At 34.0% G+C, this 16,814-nt stretch overlaps 1 long non-coding RNA gene across 1 annotated transcript; it reads left to right on the top strand.

Annotated features, from left to right (window-relative positions):
* The first annotated feature begins 2,417 nt into the window (after positions 1–2,417).
* Positions 2,418–2,862, top strand: LOC145156989 (uncharacterized). The gene is made up of 3 exons (XR_013737022.1): positions 2,418–2,476; positions 2,560–2,697; positions 2,777–2,862. It is a non-coding gene; the product is annotated as an uncharacterized LOC145156989 (long non-coding RNA).
* The last annotated feature ends 13,952 nt before the right edge of the window (positions 2,863–16,814 follow it).

Genomic DNA, 16,814 nt, shown 5'->3' with positions numbered 1-16,814 from the left:
GTGACATCATCTATCTGAGTGAAAGGAAACTTTCCAAATTGGTGGGATTGTTGGAAATTATAGAGGATAAATTGCAAGTTGGCAAGTTTCCTCTATCCCACATTGGTGGGGGAAGAAACTTTTAGTGGGTTTATATGCTTAATCCCTTGATAGGCCTTCAAAGGCTTTAGTGGATCAAGGAATGGGCCAAGCCCACGCGCGCGCCTAGCCTAGCCTAGAACTAGCCGACGCCGCGAGTGCGCAAAATGGCGTGATTTAGGCGCACTTGGCACTTCGCACGACGCATCGATCACTGGGTGCTGAGGAGCTTTCATTTTTGGCGAGTTCGGGTCAAGTCGGTTTGACCGACCCGTTCAAACGGTTGACCAGAGTTGACTTCGTGGATAAGGTGACGGAATATTCTAAAAGGCTCTGAAAACGACTTGCTTGGAGAGCAAGTCGTTGCCCTAGGGGTCTGTTTCATGCCTTCTAGGGTTTCGATACCTATAAATACTGCTCCCTAGGAGCTGTATTAACCACTCACGAAAATCAAAGCTCTCTCCCACTCTCTGTGTTTTTTCTTCCAGTTTCCGAGTATTCGTTTTGTGTTTATTAGTTTCCAGTGTTGTTGGAAAATCGATAGATCTGCATTAAATCCTGGGGTTTTACTCTGTTGCTTACAGCCAGTAGAAGCGAAGTAAAAACCTTTAAGGACAGGAGTACGATCCATGCAGTTATTTGAAGTTCAAGATCAACCATCAACATGTCGATTTTACTTTTTTGTTTTGCATTTATTTTTGTCCAACAACAGGACAGTCTTCTTCTACCTTTCTTATAATCAGATCTAATCGAGAAGGATTAATCTGGTTTTGGACGAAACTTGGTAAATATAATAATAATAATTGAATCTATTATTCGCAACTAATCGACATATAATTCTCAATATTATTTGTCGGTTTCCTTACGTGTCTATTAGTTTGTAATACAGCAGTCATATGCTATAGGCTACATAAGGTGGCTGGAGCACATTTATTCATGGTTGGTTTCAATTAATATGGCTTATAAACTTGAATACTTCATGATGATTTAAAAGAAATCCCAACTCTTATATTATATTATTTTTATTATTAAGTTATATATTTTATAGAGTTATATGTGTAATATATGTTAAAGAATACATACAACTTAAATGATTGCTAATATATTTAATTTTCCCTTCTAATCAAATATATATATATATATATATATATATATATATATATATATATATATCTTTACTATATTATTAAACATATTGCCCCTTTCTTGAAAATTAAGAGGTACAACATGTATTACATCAGGTACAATAATATTAAACATGTAACAACTCATATACGTATTACATTACACGGGATACGTATTACACTACACTACACGCAGACCTTACCCTAATCTCCTAAACACAGCCGCCATCTCATCGTCTCCACCAAAGATGTAGAGATCTCCACCAACGTCTCCCACCGAAGACCGAAGGTCCACGGCTGCCGACCTCCCCCACCGAAGACGTCCCTCTCTCTCTCGCCTCTCTTTCTCTCTATCGATCGCCATCAGAATGAAATAATTTCAAATTATCGATGACCTTGGACTCTCCAGCGAGGTATCCAGCGTCGGTGTCTCCGCCCTTGCCCAACACCTTTATCACTTCGAAATCACTTCCCAGGTACTTACTACCTTCACTCTCACACCAACTTCCCCTTTTCCGATCATAATTCACTACCGATTGTTTCTGAAAAAATCTCGAACAAAATCGATTTACATGGTCTTTGTTTCTCCAGAGAGTCGCTGACAACGAACGTTCGCAGGTTGGCGTTCGCAATACACCAATTTTGACTTTTTTTTTTCTGATTGACTCGCAGGAACACCTGCTCAAATCATCTCGATTTCATTCTTTCCCAGGTAAGGTCTTTCACAGTATTTCAATTTTGACCTTTTGCTTGACTGGCAATCGCAAACATATGTTCATAATACTCCGATTAACCTCAATCGTTCCAAACACAGGCTTGAATCCAATTACAAAAATATGTTACGATTCCAATTAGGTTCCATTCCGATTGCAAAAATATGTTACGATTTTGACTTCCAGGGTTGACCAGCAAATGACGAACAAGCATACAACCAATCCGATTCATTCATTCATTCTGAGCAGTGGGATCCAGATGGATTTAGCAATTCCAGAATAGAATTGAGTCCCAATCGAATAATATTCTACTTGTCTATAAATGCTGTTAGTTTGTTCATCATAATGATAACTGGTAGTGGGAGGTAACATATGTTATTCATCTACACACATCATCTTTAATTACTTTTTTTTTTGGTGGATAAAAATCATAACTTTTTAAATAATATGCAATACTTTTACACTTTTTGATTGTCTAGATGGGTACCTCCTGCTTTGCTAACAGCCAAGAGTCCAGAAAATGAGGAAACCGGAGCCACATTTGCTGCTGGAAGAAGCAGGGTACTACTATCTTTTTTCTATTAGCATTATTATTTCTATTTAAAAGATTTTAAAAAAAATAAATTAAAAAAACATCTTTGCAGCGTGTTGATACTGAACGAACACTAACTGATGCACAAAGAGATGAATTTGAAGACATGCTTCGTGCCCTAACATTAGAAAGAATTCAAAACAAAGAAGCAATGGGTTTTGCATTAGATAATGTTGACGCTGCTGGAGAGGTAAATATGGGTAAAACGGTCATTTTTTTTAAATAAAACTAATGTTTTAGTGTTACTGAATCAGTTGTATTGGTTGCAGATAGTTGAAGTTTTGATCGAGTCTTTGACTCTTAAAGAAACACCAATACCCACAATAGTAGTGCTCCTGTAAAGAATGCATCTACTTACATAATGCATTTACTTGAAAGTGGTTTTCGTTTAAAAATTGATGACTGATTTGGTACTTGAAGGTAAGATAAAAACATACAATGTTAAATGGTGAATAAAACTAATTAATGTATTACTTATAAAGATTTCAATTTTGGTGATTTTTTTTGAGCAAGTGTGAAGGATAGAGACCACAAATTCTTGACAAGAGCTGTTGAAGAAGCTTACAAAGGAGTCGATTGTGGAGATAGAGGCCCTTTTGGAGCAGTGGCTGTTCGCAATGATGAAGTTGTTGTGGATTAAGCTTCAAAAGAAAACCAGAAGCATCAGCTAAATCTCTGTGAGACCACCTCTCTAAAGTTTTCAGGTATCTGCATTTGTTGTTGTTGTTTTTAGTCTTTATTGGTATGAGTTTGTTACGACCATTTGTTTCCCATTTTGCAGTTTGCACGATGTCAGGCCTTCAGAGAATGATTTGAGAGATCATATGAGCTTCATTAGAGATGTTGTAGAGAGGGATGAAACATTGGCGAAATTCAAGGTTTGTCTTGTTTATGTTTTGTATTCTTTCTAAGATATTTGATATCTTTTTGACGATTAACAATTTTGCTGAATCTGCCACGTCAGCCTCAGTCAAAATGGGGTTGGGAGCCTCAGCTGGTGGCATCAACGGTGGTGTCATGAGTGGCATGAGTTGTCCAGGTGAAGCAGGAGCCATGTATGTTGGGGTCTGATTTGGTGGTAGTCCTAAACACCTGTTGACTGGATTTGCCAGCCAAATACATAAACAAAATTTGGCGATTATGGATTTTGATAATTTAAAAGCGAATAGTTGTTATTTATAAACAAACAGTGAACAGTGAACTTACTTCTGTATATGGCTGCAGCAGCTGGATAATCCGTAATAACACCATCAACATTAGCTCCCACAACATACGAGTTTATTTTAACATATGGATCCGAAAAGAAGTCCCATGGCTGTGAAATAAACTCATTGTTCATAATCTGTACATAAACCGGGAGCTTAAAAGCTTGAAGTTTTGTCACGACATCAGTTTGATCAACAAGAAATCCACTATTGCGAGGTTTCACTTTCATGTATGACTATGCACGTAGCAAGAAACTATCCGTTGAAATGAACTGTTCGACACAAAATAGTCTACCAAATGGCCGCAATGAATAGCTCATGTCTAAAGGAAACTAATCATCACTGATAAAACTATCTTCCGAAAGAAACTTTTTGCCGCCCGGCGCTTAGCGCGGGTAAACGGCTAGTGTGTGTATATATATATATATATATATATATATATATATATATATATATATATATATAGATTTTAAAATTTAAAAATCATCCTAAACAATTATAAGATATTAACTATTATATTTTAATTATGTTTGAATTTTTGTATTAGACTATATCAGTCTTAAAGTGTAAGTGATAATCCAACTCAATAACCTTTTTTACTATGTGAGTTTTAATTTTGGATTCGCTAGCGACCACAGGTTAGACTATATGGAGGCCTCCGCACAAGTTTATTTTTGAGGTCATTTTGACTATTTTGATCCCACACGATTATCATTAGTGCCCCTACGAACAAAATTTATGGATCCGCCACTAAACCATACCACATAAATAATGTGCAATTCAAAGATGTCATTCAATGCATAATATTTATTATTATATACATTAAATTATGTTAAATGTTAAATAAAACATGGTAAAATATACATGAAATGCAACTTAACAAAATATCTCAAGCTTAAACATTTTATTGTCCTAAAGAAAATAATCAAAATAAATCGGGAAGATAAAAAAAATATAATTAAACATAAAATGATAAAAATAAACTCTTGATCCATACGACATAATCTTATTTTCAACAAATAATAAGAATACACTCATTACATGCTAATCTCTAAAATAACCCTAAAATATACATATAGGAAAATAAGGACTCAAATTTGTCCCAAAATTGATTCAACAAAATCACGAACTTCCATTGTTATCATGAAAACAATAAGCGGTAGAATCATAATTTAAAAAACAAAAAATGTATGAGTTTCAGTCAAAAGTTGTTTATCCATAGATTTTTTAAAAATATAAATAACTTTTTATCTAATTTTCTTTCATCATGAAAATCATTTTTTTTTCAAAACCTTTCTTTAAAATTTACTCATAACTACCCAACTTCATTTGCCTGGCATCTATTTTTTTTCAACAAATGTTGACATGGCCAGGCCTCAATTGGACCAAGTCATGTGCTTTCCGCTGTTCAAAGCCCTTAAATATTGGTCCATCGTTCAAATTCCTAAAGTTCATGTCAGATTATTGTTGGACTATTTTTTTTTTACAAAATATTTGTAATGTACAACCAGATATATAGACTTGACTTCTACGGTAAAAGAGATGAATTGAACTTCTGCAGTCTGAAATAAAAAAATTGTTTGTTTTTTAACGTTTGCAGATTGTTAAAAGAAACTAAAAATCTAAAGAAACTAATTTTTTTAAAACTTAAAAGAGTTTTTCAATACTTTTTTCGACTTTATTATAGATAATTAACAAATGTAGATCAAATTTTATGTATTATTGTATAAAAATTGAAAATAAAATGCTACGAATTAACGTATGTTTGATAAAAAATCCAACAATCTTTAGTCGCAAAGTTATACCTAAATATTGTAATTATGGATAAAAAAATGTAATATATAAAAATGATGGAATAAACTTCGATTTTAAAGTGAAAAATTTTATTTTACTTTTTCAATTAAATCAATTAAAAACTGATCATAAATATTTTTCACAAGAAATAGATGATACTACCTCAAATAAATATTTATTAAATTTGACACAAAAAATATAAGACGATATTATGATTTTTCACATCTATATAAACGGCTCCAATGACCATCATTGTAATTAAATATTTATTTATAAATTTCTCACAAAGGTCGTGTTTGTGTCGTCATACCTTTTTTTTTCTTAAAGTGTTGTATTTTTTTTTCAAATTGTTTATCATAGATAAAATTAGATTAAATCAAAGTTTTAAAAAGAATAAAAAAACAAAGATATATGTGTTTTTTTTTAGGCAAGAAGATGTCTGAAGAGATTAGAAGACTTTGGTCCACATCTGCGCCAAGAAGAGGACGCGCATACATTTTTAGATCAGCAGTCATCAAAAAAACAAACAGTCTGCGAAGGCTAATGTTTGTGCGTGGTCTGCGTGGTGCAGACAAAAGAGTCCAAGAAGATCTGCAGACAAAAAACAAACAACACATTAATCTCCTTTTAAGACTAATCATGTTTTTTTATGGATTACCAAGAGGGGTCAAATACGGGTCTTTGGTTATTCTTCAAAAATAACTATCAAAGTGCCAAAAGGTGTATTCATGCTTTAAGTCACTACTTTATGTGATTACCAAAAGCAGTAACATAAGGGTCGTCGATTACTTAGCAACTAAAATAGAGAAATACAGATTTCAACGGACGTGTAAAAAGGTATCTAAGGATGATCGGTCAAGTGAATTAAATATGTTCCCCTCTTAACCCAAAGACACGATTTAACAAGCAAGATCAAGTATTAGGTCATCTCGAACCATGGAACCCGCAATAAATCGAACCACAAAAAAGATTATACAGTCCAAAGATACCGTGCAATGCATGATAATATTATGATTATGTACATTAAATTAAGCTAAACCCTAGCCCCACGAATTCTGATTTATGTTTTTGTTTGTATTATAGTGCTGGTAGCTTCTAGCCTCGAGCTAGAAAGTCTCATCGGCGGGGGTATTATAGATATATCATAACTCTCTAATTGAGACTCAGTTTACACAATCAATCAGTAAGTATGTGCAATATAACAATTTTTGCGATATGCTCTTTCAAATAGATCACAAATCTTCCCGCTTAATTACACTGCTCTTTGAGTTCTTTTGCTGCTATCGCTTCCTCTAGTACTAGCTCTGATATTTCTTCAGTAGTTGGAGTACGATTCTTTAATTCATCTTCTACCCTTAAAATATGTATGTATTACAACCTATATATATATATATATATATATATATATATATATATATATATATATTTCAATGTAAAACATGTTAACAATATGGTTTTAGAATATTGGAATATTACACATTATATTTTTATGATTACTAAAATAATATAATATTTCACTAGAAAAAAAAATGGTCTCATGATCTCATAAAAATATGTCTGTCTTACATAAACATAACCCTATATATATTATTACACCTATTGAAGTGGAACATAAACACCACTACATGCAAAAGGGTTTTTGGCACTGTAGCACAACAAAGTTTGACCATTTTACACATTTAGTCTCCCAAGTTTGTTTGTTTGTTTGTTTTTTTTTTGTGCCTAATAGACAATTAAAGTTGAATGTTACATATCAATTACACCATTATATGACCTAATACAGGAACAACCGGTTACTTGATGTGACTAAATGTGTAAATTTGTCAAACTTTGTTGTGCTACAATGCCAAAAATCTCATATGGGTTTTGCTCAAAACATTCAACCACGTCAGCATGTCACCTGTAAACCGGATACAATCCCCCAAAACCCTTAATTAGCCGACATTTTCTAACGTTAAGGAACAATTGAACACAAAAAGTACTTAAGTGACTAAATGTGCAAATTCGTCAAACTTTGTTGTGCTACAGTGCCAATTGAGCACAACAAAAAATACTCGAGTGACTAAATGAGGTCACTGAAGTCTCAAGTTACAATCATCACGTGATTTGATAAACAACCCCAATTCCCGGATGAAATGAAGCTTAACTTTCACTACAAAACCAATAATATGTCAATGTTTGATATTAACTTTGTACAATCAACGGGGACGGGGTGGATGCCTTCCACATATGGAGGTTAAAAGCTTAAATCATGTGTGTTTTTAGAATTGATTTTCGTAGTTGGAACAAACCCTTGGTGTTTGAGGAGTTAGAATGTTATATTATTAAAAACAAAGTTTGAAAAAAGTTATTTTAATTGTGTTTAGTTTTGACCGAGATTTTAAAACAATCAAGGTTTAGGAAAGTGATTATTGGAACACTCATTAAATAATCTTTTGGAACAAATATGTACTAATAGAAAAATGCAAAGTTGACCCTAATCAGTATTCAATAACAATGTTTGATTATTAAATGCAGACTTAAGAAACGACTTTTAAGTTAAGTCGTGATTATTTGATATTTAAAATTTTTAAAATATAATGAATCTCGGATTTGAATTTGAGAAATATTAAACTTGAATATATACTTAAGATGTTATTTTATGAAAGAAAATCTAAATCACGTGCAGTTCAAAACAAATTTGATAATATTTTATAAATGGCCCATATGATAATTGTTAATCAAAGTTTTGTCATAATTAATGTATTTCTTAAACAACTTAAAATTAGAGAAATTCCATATTTTGTAAAAAAACAATTTCTTTATCCATTAAAAGAAAGAAAAGCCCCACGTGAACCATTTCCTTTAATGTATCATTGGCCCAAATCTCTTTTCATTCAATTACTCGGCTGTCGTAATTTCCCATGTTACGTGGATATAACGATCGCCACGTGTCAACGTCCATTCATTTTTATAATGCAAAACAGCACAACCGGGCCTACGTGTCCGCTCATTATCCACCACAAAAATACAGCTAACCATTTAGATCTCATTAATCCAACGGCCAGCAATAGTTGGAATTTGCCTGGTGGTCCCCACTCCATAAACTGGTGGCCAGGAAGGGCGCACACGTAACACGTTGCAGGCGGTGGACCCGCTTTGAACATTCAATATTTGCAAAAAAACGCCGGTTTTCTACTTCTTCACGGTGATATCCTCGTAGACCAGAAAGGCCGTTTGTGTCGGCTCAAAGCCTCAAAGAAGTGAAAACTGAAACATGAGCGTTAGTTACAGTAAGCCCCTCCTATTTTAAAGTATTTACAAATGAAACCCTCAGTTTGGTTATTTGCATTTCACACCATTGATTTCTTTGTGGAGGGGGAGGGGAAAACATGGATTAATGGACGTGAGCTCCATAATCGTGACATACTTGGTTCCGATTGTGAAAAATAAAGAATTGGAAATGCCCAAATGCCAAAGCCAAAATTTATAAGTTTTTAACCATGATTCTAAAAACCACGCCATGGCGCGCCTCAAAGCGTGTCATGGCGCGAGGCGTGGTGTAGCCGTTATGAAAACGTCCACAGCGGGTTTGTTAAGCGTGACGTCCAAATAACGTGTGAAGACGCGTCTTATCGCGATATGGCGCGAGTTTTTTTTGTTTTTTTTTTATTTATTTTATCGGGCCTAAAATAATTGAGTTTTTGTTAACTTTTTATATTCAATAGTAATATAACATTTCTAAAAATTTGATATACTTGATAAAAATCAATAATTATATGATTTATCTCTTTTAATTTATATAAAATAGTCACGCCTTGAAAAACACCATGGCTCGCCAAGGCTTGTCATGACTTAACTTTTACCTTGCCGCCAAGTCACGCCTCACGTTATTTAGAACCTTGTTTTTAACATATCATAATTCAAATGTAACCACATACATCATGGCTTTCAAAATATACTTACTATTTATTAAGCATCCTCTTCATGTCTTCAATATGAGCACGTACCAAAGTATGGTTAGGCAATGAAATGCCAAGTAAGAATACTCAAGTTTGATTCATTTTGAGTAAGTAATGATATCAATTATTACATTCGAGTCAAACCTCCGAAATCAATTTAAAATCAATCAAATTATCCAAACATTTAATAATCTCAATATGAGAGTTCATTGGTTCAATAGACCTAAAATCAAAGTCAAAGGGTTTAATAACACACAAACCAAAAACCAGGAGGTTTTGGGTTCAATCCCAGGCAAATACTAACATGGTCGTTCAAAAAAAGATATGAGAACCATTAATTCAAATCAAAAGGGTATCTAAACCCGTATTCAAAGTCAAAAGTATATGAACTTATAATCGAAGTCAAAGTGTATAATAATTCCATAATTTGTAGTCAAACTCCAAAGAATATCCAAAATGTTAAACAATGTTTAGCAAAAATTGACAAGTAATAATAACTCAAAACATAACAACATAATAATTCAACAAAATAAGCATCAAATATTAAAATGAAAATGTTTTAAAGTCAAGAGTATAAGAACTTATAATCTAAGTCAAAGTGTATAATAATTCCATAATTTGGAGTCAAACTCCAAAGAATATCCAAAATATTAAACAATGTTTAGCAAAAGTTGACAAGTAATAATAACTCAAAACATAACAACATAATAATTTTAAAAAAAAATAAGCATGAAATGTAAATGCTTTTGTTCCTCAGTTTCATGTCAATTTCAATGGTCCAAACTCAAAATGATGTTCAATCTCCGAGTTTTTAAATAGATAACATAAAGCATTCTGCCCAATCATTGCTCATAAAAATAAAGTTGGATCTAGTGGAACCACCATATTAATCCACATGAGGGATATCTAGTCTACACATGCACTCGATAAGAAGGAATCCTTAAACCCGTAGTTGGGAATATCTTAAGCCCTCTTTTAGGCCAGCCCGCAAAGGGAATATCTAAAACCCATGAAGGGAATATATCAAGTCAGAGTTGGGTATCCGGGTCACAGCCTCAATCCCATCTTAAGTGAATGCATATAAGGATGTCAAAATATTTTCAAACCAACAAAGCTTTTCAAGTGAGTAAAAATCTTTCCAAAATAACTTTCATGTAATGCACAAGTATTACATGTAGTATACACATTGCATACAAATGAATATATTATAGAATCAAAACATCAAAGTGTGTATAGGGACATGTACTCTTAAACTTATCTCATGTCAAAATCTATGTTTCCTTACTACTTGTGAATCATAAAAGCTTCCTAATCACAGTCTAATGAACATAACTAGATGGTTACAGAATGACCAAAATACCCTAAGGTTAACTTTCTTAACCTTATTTTATGATCAAGCAACTTGTTACAAGTCTACATGGATGTTTGGGGGCAATTAAAGATTAAATGCAAGGAATTCTAGATAAAAAAGTGATTCGGGAGATGCGGGTCCTTAAATGCTCTGTATTATATTGGCCTTGCCAATTACACGACCATATAGTTACATAACACATCAATTTTGAGATTTTTCTCCATTTTGAGCATTATACTTCAATCCCTGTACGCCCTCACCTTCCATAACTCGCCTGGATGGCTCTTATGAGTGTAATAAGTCATAATAACTTAATTTAGTTTACTATGTAAACACCTATCGATCTATTCATAACTTAATAATATAATTTTTAATGTTTTACAAGTATTTAGTTACTTATGGAAGCATTGACTTTCTATTTCCAAGTATAAGTCTCTAGTGACTTCATAAATGATTTTGGTATACTTTTATACCTTCAAAATTTTCTTAATATCCTTTTAAATATACTTTAAGTACTTAATCCCATTCTAATCCATTCATCATGTAACTAAAAAAAATGCCAAGTAAAAAATTATTTTTTAATAAGATAAAACCAACCAAAAGCCATTTCTTAAAAAGATCATCATAGTTTCAAATGTTGTTTTCAAAACAAGACATTATTGTGAACCTATAAATAAGATTTACCAGTAATTTCAAGTCAAAAACTGATTGATCTACTTACAGGAATGATGACAATGCTAGATTTAGTGAGGTCTTTAAAATGGGATTTCCAAACAGTATATTCTATATACCAAACAAATCCTACCTCCGATATAATCTTACTTGGTTGTTCCTTACTTGATAGATCTTAATGTAGACATTGGGATTAATGAGGAATCTAGACCATCATTAATCGTCAGGAATATAAGACTAAGACTTAGTGATATTGGTACCAAGGTCACGTCAGAGAAAAAACTAAAGTACTAAGGCGAAGTTTTGCCCAAATTCTAAGGCATCCACTTTTATCAAGTGAGTGCATAGTCCCTTTCATGAACATGGTTTTGATACATATATTGATTAAAGTATTAAATATATGTAGACATGAAACGTCCCATTTTAACAACCAAAAATTTTCATTTTTTATTAAGGTAAAACTTCCCAATTTATAAATTCATTATTAAGAAAACCGTTTATTCCAAATTACATTTAATAAAATCAGACTATCATAGAAAATGCTAAATTCTCAATGCTGCTGACGAGGGTGTATAGTCCCGCATTCTCCTTCCCATAGCCACCGATGATACCTGAAAAAATTAACAACTGGGCAAGCATAAAGCTTAGTAAGTTTCCCCCAAAATACCTCATACGAATAATCATACAAGCATGCATAACAACCACTCTTCGGGCATTCGGCCTGACTGGACCGCCTCGTAGGCCTTCAGTCTATCCAGCCAGAATACCGGGGTTTATTGGCCTATTACCTCAACCTAACCACTCACCCCCCCGAACCTCCGTGCCTACGGCTTACAGCCGGCCCACACCAGATATCTTGGCCAACAACATAAAGTAGGACCGCCTCAACCCAAACCAAACGCACATGTCGACATATAAACAATCAGAATCAAGTAGGCACATAATACAGTCAAACAACAATCATACAACTCACTACCACCTATTTGTCATCTCACATCATACAGTCCTGCTACCAGCTAACCTCCACAGAATGCATAACCATAAGTAACTAGAGGTAAGATAGCCACCTGAATAGATGATCCTACTCTAGATCCACAACCAAACAAGGAACATGCAAGAGAGCCTTGACCAAGAGTTCTCAGGCGATTCTACATGACCACAGACAGTCCCTAAGGGAACTCCATAGATGATGACCAACAAGCACAAATAACATACAATTTTACAGATTATTACAGCAAAGTAACATACTCAATGCTAGGAGACAAATCTAACAGATCACTACAACATAGCGTCATACTTGATACTAGAACATAGATCTAACAGATCACTACAACATAGCAACATACTAAATATCAAAAATCAAAGGAATGCATGGTCGTATATGCTCGGAGGTGAGATAGTTACCCGGACAAGTGATGCTACTCTAGAACCACAACCAAACAAGGAACATGTAAGAGAACTTAGATCAAGAGTCCTCAGTCTATCCTACATGACTATATACAGTCCCTAAGACATCCCTCTACTAATAGATTGATGGGTTTTGAGCATTCTAACACTCCTAAGTGTACATGCAACCCTAAATACCTTGGATCTATGTTTTCTCTATTATACATGCAATTATGAACTTTCCAAGGTATTACCCTATCTAGCATACAATACTTGATACTTGGGTAATCAAATGGATAGAATACATACCTTTGTTTGATGTAGCTTGTCTCCATGAAGCTTGAGTGCCTAGTGCCCCAAGTGTGACACCTCAAATGGTTCACACAACACCAAATGCACATGGAATGACTTGAGAGAAATGGAACACTCCTTGAAATCGTCTAGCCCTCATATTCACACGTTAGTGCACGATTTCTTGAGCCATGGGATTCTTTTATATGGTGGCTATTAGGGTTACACCATGTAACTCATAACTTTACCCATTCCTTATGCTCCATGGATTTTAACCTCCATGGAGTATCCATGGGTCACCCCATGGACTTAGTCCAACATAAGGAATCTTGGATCACAAGCCCACATATATAAGAATGAATGATTTACACAATCAACCCATATATTTAATTAGTCTCCTTTTGATCACTTAATTAATTCCAAATTAATTATTGATCAATACTAATTAAATAACCTTATTAATATATTAGAACTTATAATATATTAACCAACCTTAAGTGTTATTTCTCTCATTATAGTCTATCCAAATGCATGATGCCATGCAACCCAAATGGACCATGCCGGGTCGGGTCAAGTCTTACCAATTATAGTTATGGACTTAGACATTAATCCAACAGTCTCCCACTTGGATAAGTCTAAAACTATTATTGCGTATGACTTCAGGAACCGATCAGCAATCGTAGCTCTCAAAAGCTTCTGTCGAACTCTGACCTTGTCGATGAACTCTGACCTTTGTCAATGACTTGTCCATTAGATAAGGGATCATATATTCCTCCATTCTAGATATCATATGGACTGAGACATGGATTATCAATCATTCTCTCTGTCCATTTGTTGTTTCCCGATTTCCGATTCATGATGACTGACTGATTGAACAAATCAAATCAGTCCTGGCTTGGCCAAGCACTCACATGTATCATCTTTAAATCATCAAGGGGTCCACAGATATTGCTTTTATCCCGAAGGTAAAAGGAATGGATAAACTTCGACTCATATGGCTTGTTCTACTACTTGTTGAATCATACACAAAGGCACGTTTTATAACATCGAGTTACCGAATGCGTTTTCGTGCAATCAATGTAAAACCAACTCATAGTAACAACTCATATCTCTAGGTTTGAAGAATATAAGATATTATCGTCTCATGATCACTCGTGATAAAATCCATGAAGTGATTCAAATGAGCGCGGGTTGAATCCAATACTCAGAACTTATGAGCACTCATGAGTGTTGTAGCACCACTTTGTCCACCAACTTGGACCTCTACAAACCAACCCATGACAGTCTTGATTCATATCTACTTCCAACATATGACCGACTGTGGATGGTTTGAATAACTTAATCATTCAGGAAGAGCGACTTAGTTATTCTGCAAGTCAAAACATGCAAAGTGAAACACAAGAATAAATGAATCAAATATGGTATCAAACCCTATGAATATAAATAAACACTTTTATTTATCACCATACTGATTACTCATTATTTATTGTTTCGGTTTTATCAACTTTATACTTGAATTAAAAACACTAGTTGTCCCATGCTCCAAGCATGTACACTATGTTTTTCTTAAACAATAGCTTTGCCATACACCAAGTATGCACTCTATGTTTGTCTATGATCCTTACTTTGTGAAATAAACCAATTGAACATAATTTCAATGATTCTAATTTCACACTCCCAAATCCTTATCGAAAAATGTGAGAATTTCAAATTCCTATCATTTATCGAAATCTGTTTAGATTTTAAACTTATATGCACTGACCCTCCTGTAATGAATATGTACAAAGTCACAAAGACTTGTCAACAGTCATTATAAGGTATTCCAATAGAGATCAACTCCATGGAAACTAAGTCTCATATTCAAAGTACATTGCTTTGGACATGCTTCTTGCATTAAGTTTTCTAATCTTACACAGATAACTTCCACCTATGGAGACAACTCCATATTCTCATTTTGACTATCACTTCTGAATAAGAGATGCCTCTTTTTAGAATATGTCAATATGGTCCTTCCAAAATTAGCACTATACTTCCAACTGTCCCTGAGCAACCAATCTTTGGTAAACCTCAGATTGTCCTCGACAATTGCTTAATCATTTTAGTCATATCCAATTCTAGACCTTTTCCCTTCTTAATGCCTCTGGGCATTTGGAAAAATTTAGAAATGACAAATATTATAGCACATGCAATCGATCCTGTACCCAAAGCAAATGGTACACGATTCATGATGTCTCACATAAAGACATGATTCTAGACCAGTCTTTTGCTACAATATTTTTATTTGCCATGTTTTCAAAATTTGACTATGAAGAGGGATGCTGTAATCATAATCGAATTTTGAGAACGCAATATATAGAATTTCCTTAAGTTGAACCAATCCAACATGAAATTCATATATATATTCTTGACTAAAGATGATTAAGGTCTCAGTCTAAGCCTTTAGAACTGAAATGAAGTATATCCTCTCCCTTAATTATAGCAAAACAATTCTTTCAATCCCTGCAGCCTCACGAATTGAAACTTTTGTTTTCTATAATTAACATTGCTAACTTGCAACACTAATAATAATTATCATGCTCCCACTAACATGATGATTATTAGCATAACACTTATGCTCCCACTAGCTTTGACATGTACTCAGAAATCAGCTGGACTTCTAGAAATCAATACTTGATTGACTTCCTTACCAAAGTTCAGATTTCTGATACGAGATGCTTTGATAAAACTTTATCAAAATCATACACCTTTCCTTAGATAGCATGCATGTGTGTCTAAACAATTTCAGAACTATGAAAAGGGATGGCGTAATCATAGTCTCAATTGTTTAGACCTTTTGCCATCTGCTTCAAATCTACTTGGTGGAAGTGTTTCCTCACCATCATTTTCATGAATCGGAGAGAAACCTTATGACCCTTGGATTTTATGGTGTATGTGTTCTTATCCATGTGAATCGTCAAAACCATAGTCACAAGACAAGGATAATGACAAATCCAAACTCATATGGACTGAACTTATGCAATCTTAACTTCTTGCCACCTGGCAGTACAGGGCCTGCCATTGCTTCCAAGTTATTATGCAACCAATTGAGAACTTTCAGAACTCCTATGCAAAGCCAACTTTAACTGGAATGGGCACAGAATATGTCAACATGATAGGTTATAAACCTCAAGTCGTGTGCTAGTGAAGAACCTCAGGTTTTATTCTTGATTAGTTCTTGAAATTCTTTTTAGGATCTTTAAGACTCCCACTGTCCTCTTGACATATAAGACTATCTTGCCAAATATTCAAGAGATAGTGCAGATTCTTTATCAAGACAAACACTTCACACAATTGGCCTTAGTTGGTCTTTGTTTAATCCAAAACATCACAACTTACCAACTTCAAATGTACAAGAGTAGGACACTTTTACTCTTACATTTGACAAGTGTTATAAACCTTTCTTTAAGATATGTCACTCAACTTATAGTCTTGGAGTATGACTCTAAGACTTGTTTTGAAACGAAGTATGACTCATCTTCTTGATTTAACCATTTCAACAATTCATGACTCCTCTTCTTAGTCATAAGAATGCACTAAGATGTCCTTAGAAGACCAATTGTGATGTGGTTCTTTAATCATTAAGATGATCACAAAACATGATACTAAAGTACTCTCCCATCTTTTCAGA

Source organism: Lactuca virosa, chromosome 2 (assembly GCF_052849685.1).
Source record: "Lactuca virosa cultivar CGN04683 chromosome 2, Lactuca_virosa_CGN04683_v6, whole genome shotgun sequence".
NCBI classification, from domain to species: Eukaryota; Viridiplantae; Streptophyta; class Magnoliopsida; order Asterales; family Asteraceae; genus Lactuca; species Lactuca virosa.
The sequence above is the reverse complement of the archived record's forward strand: the minus strand, read 5'-3'. Positions and strand labels throughout refer to the sequence as shown.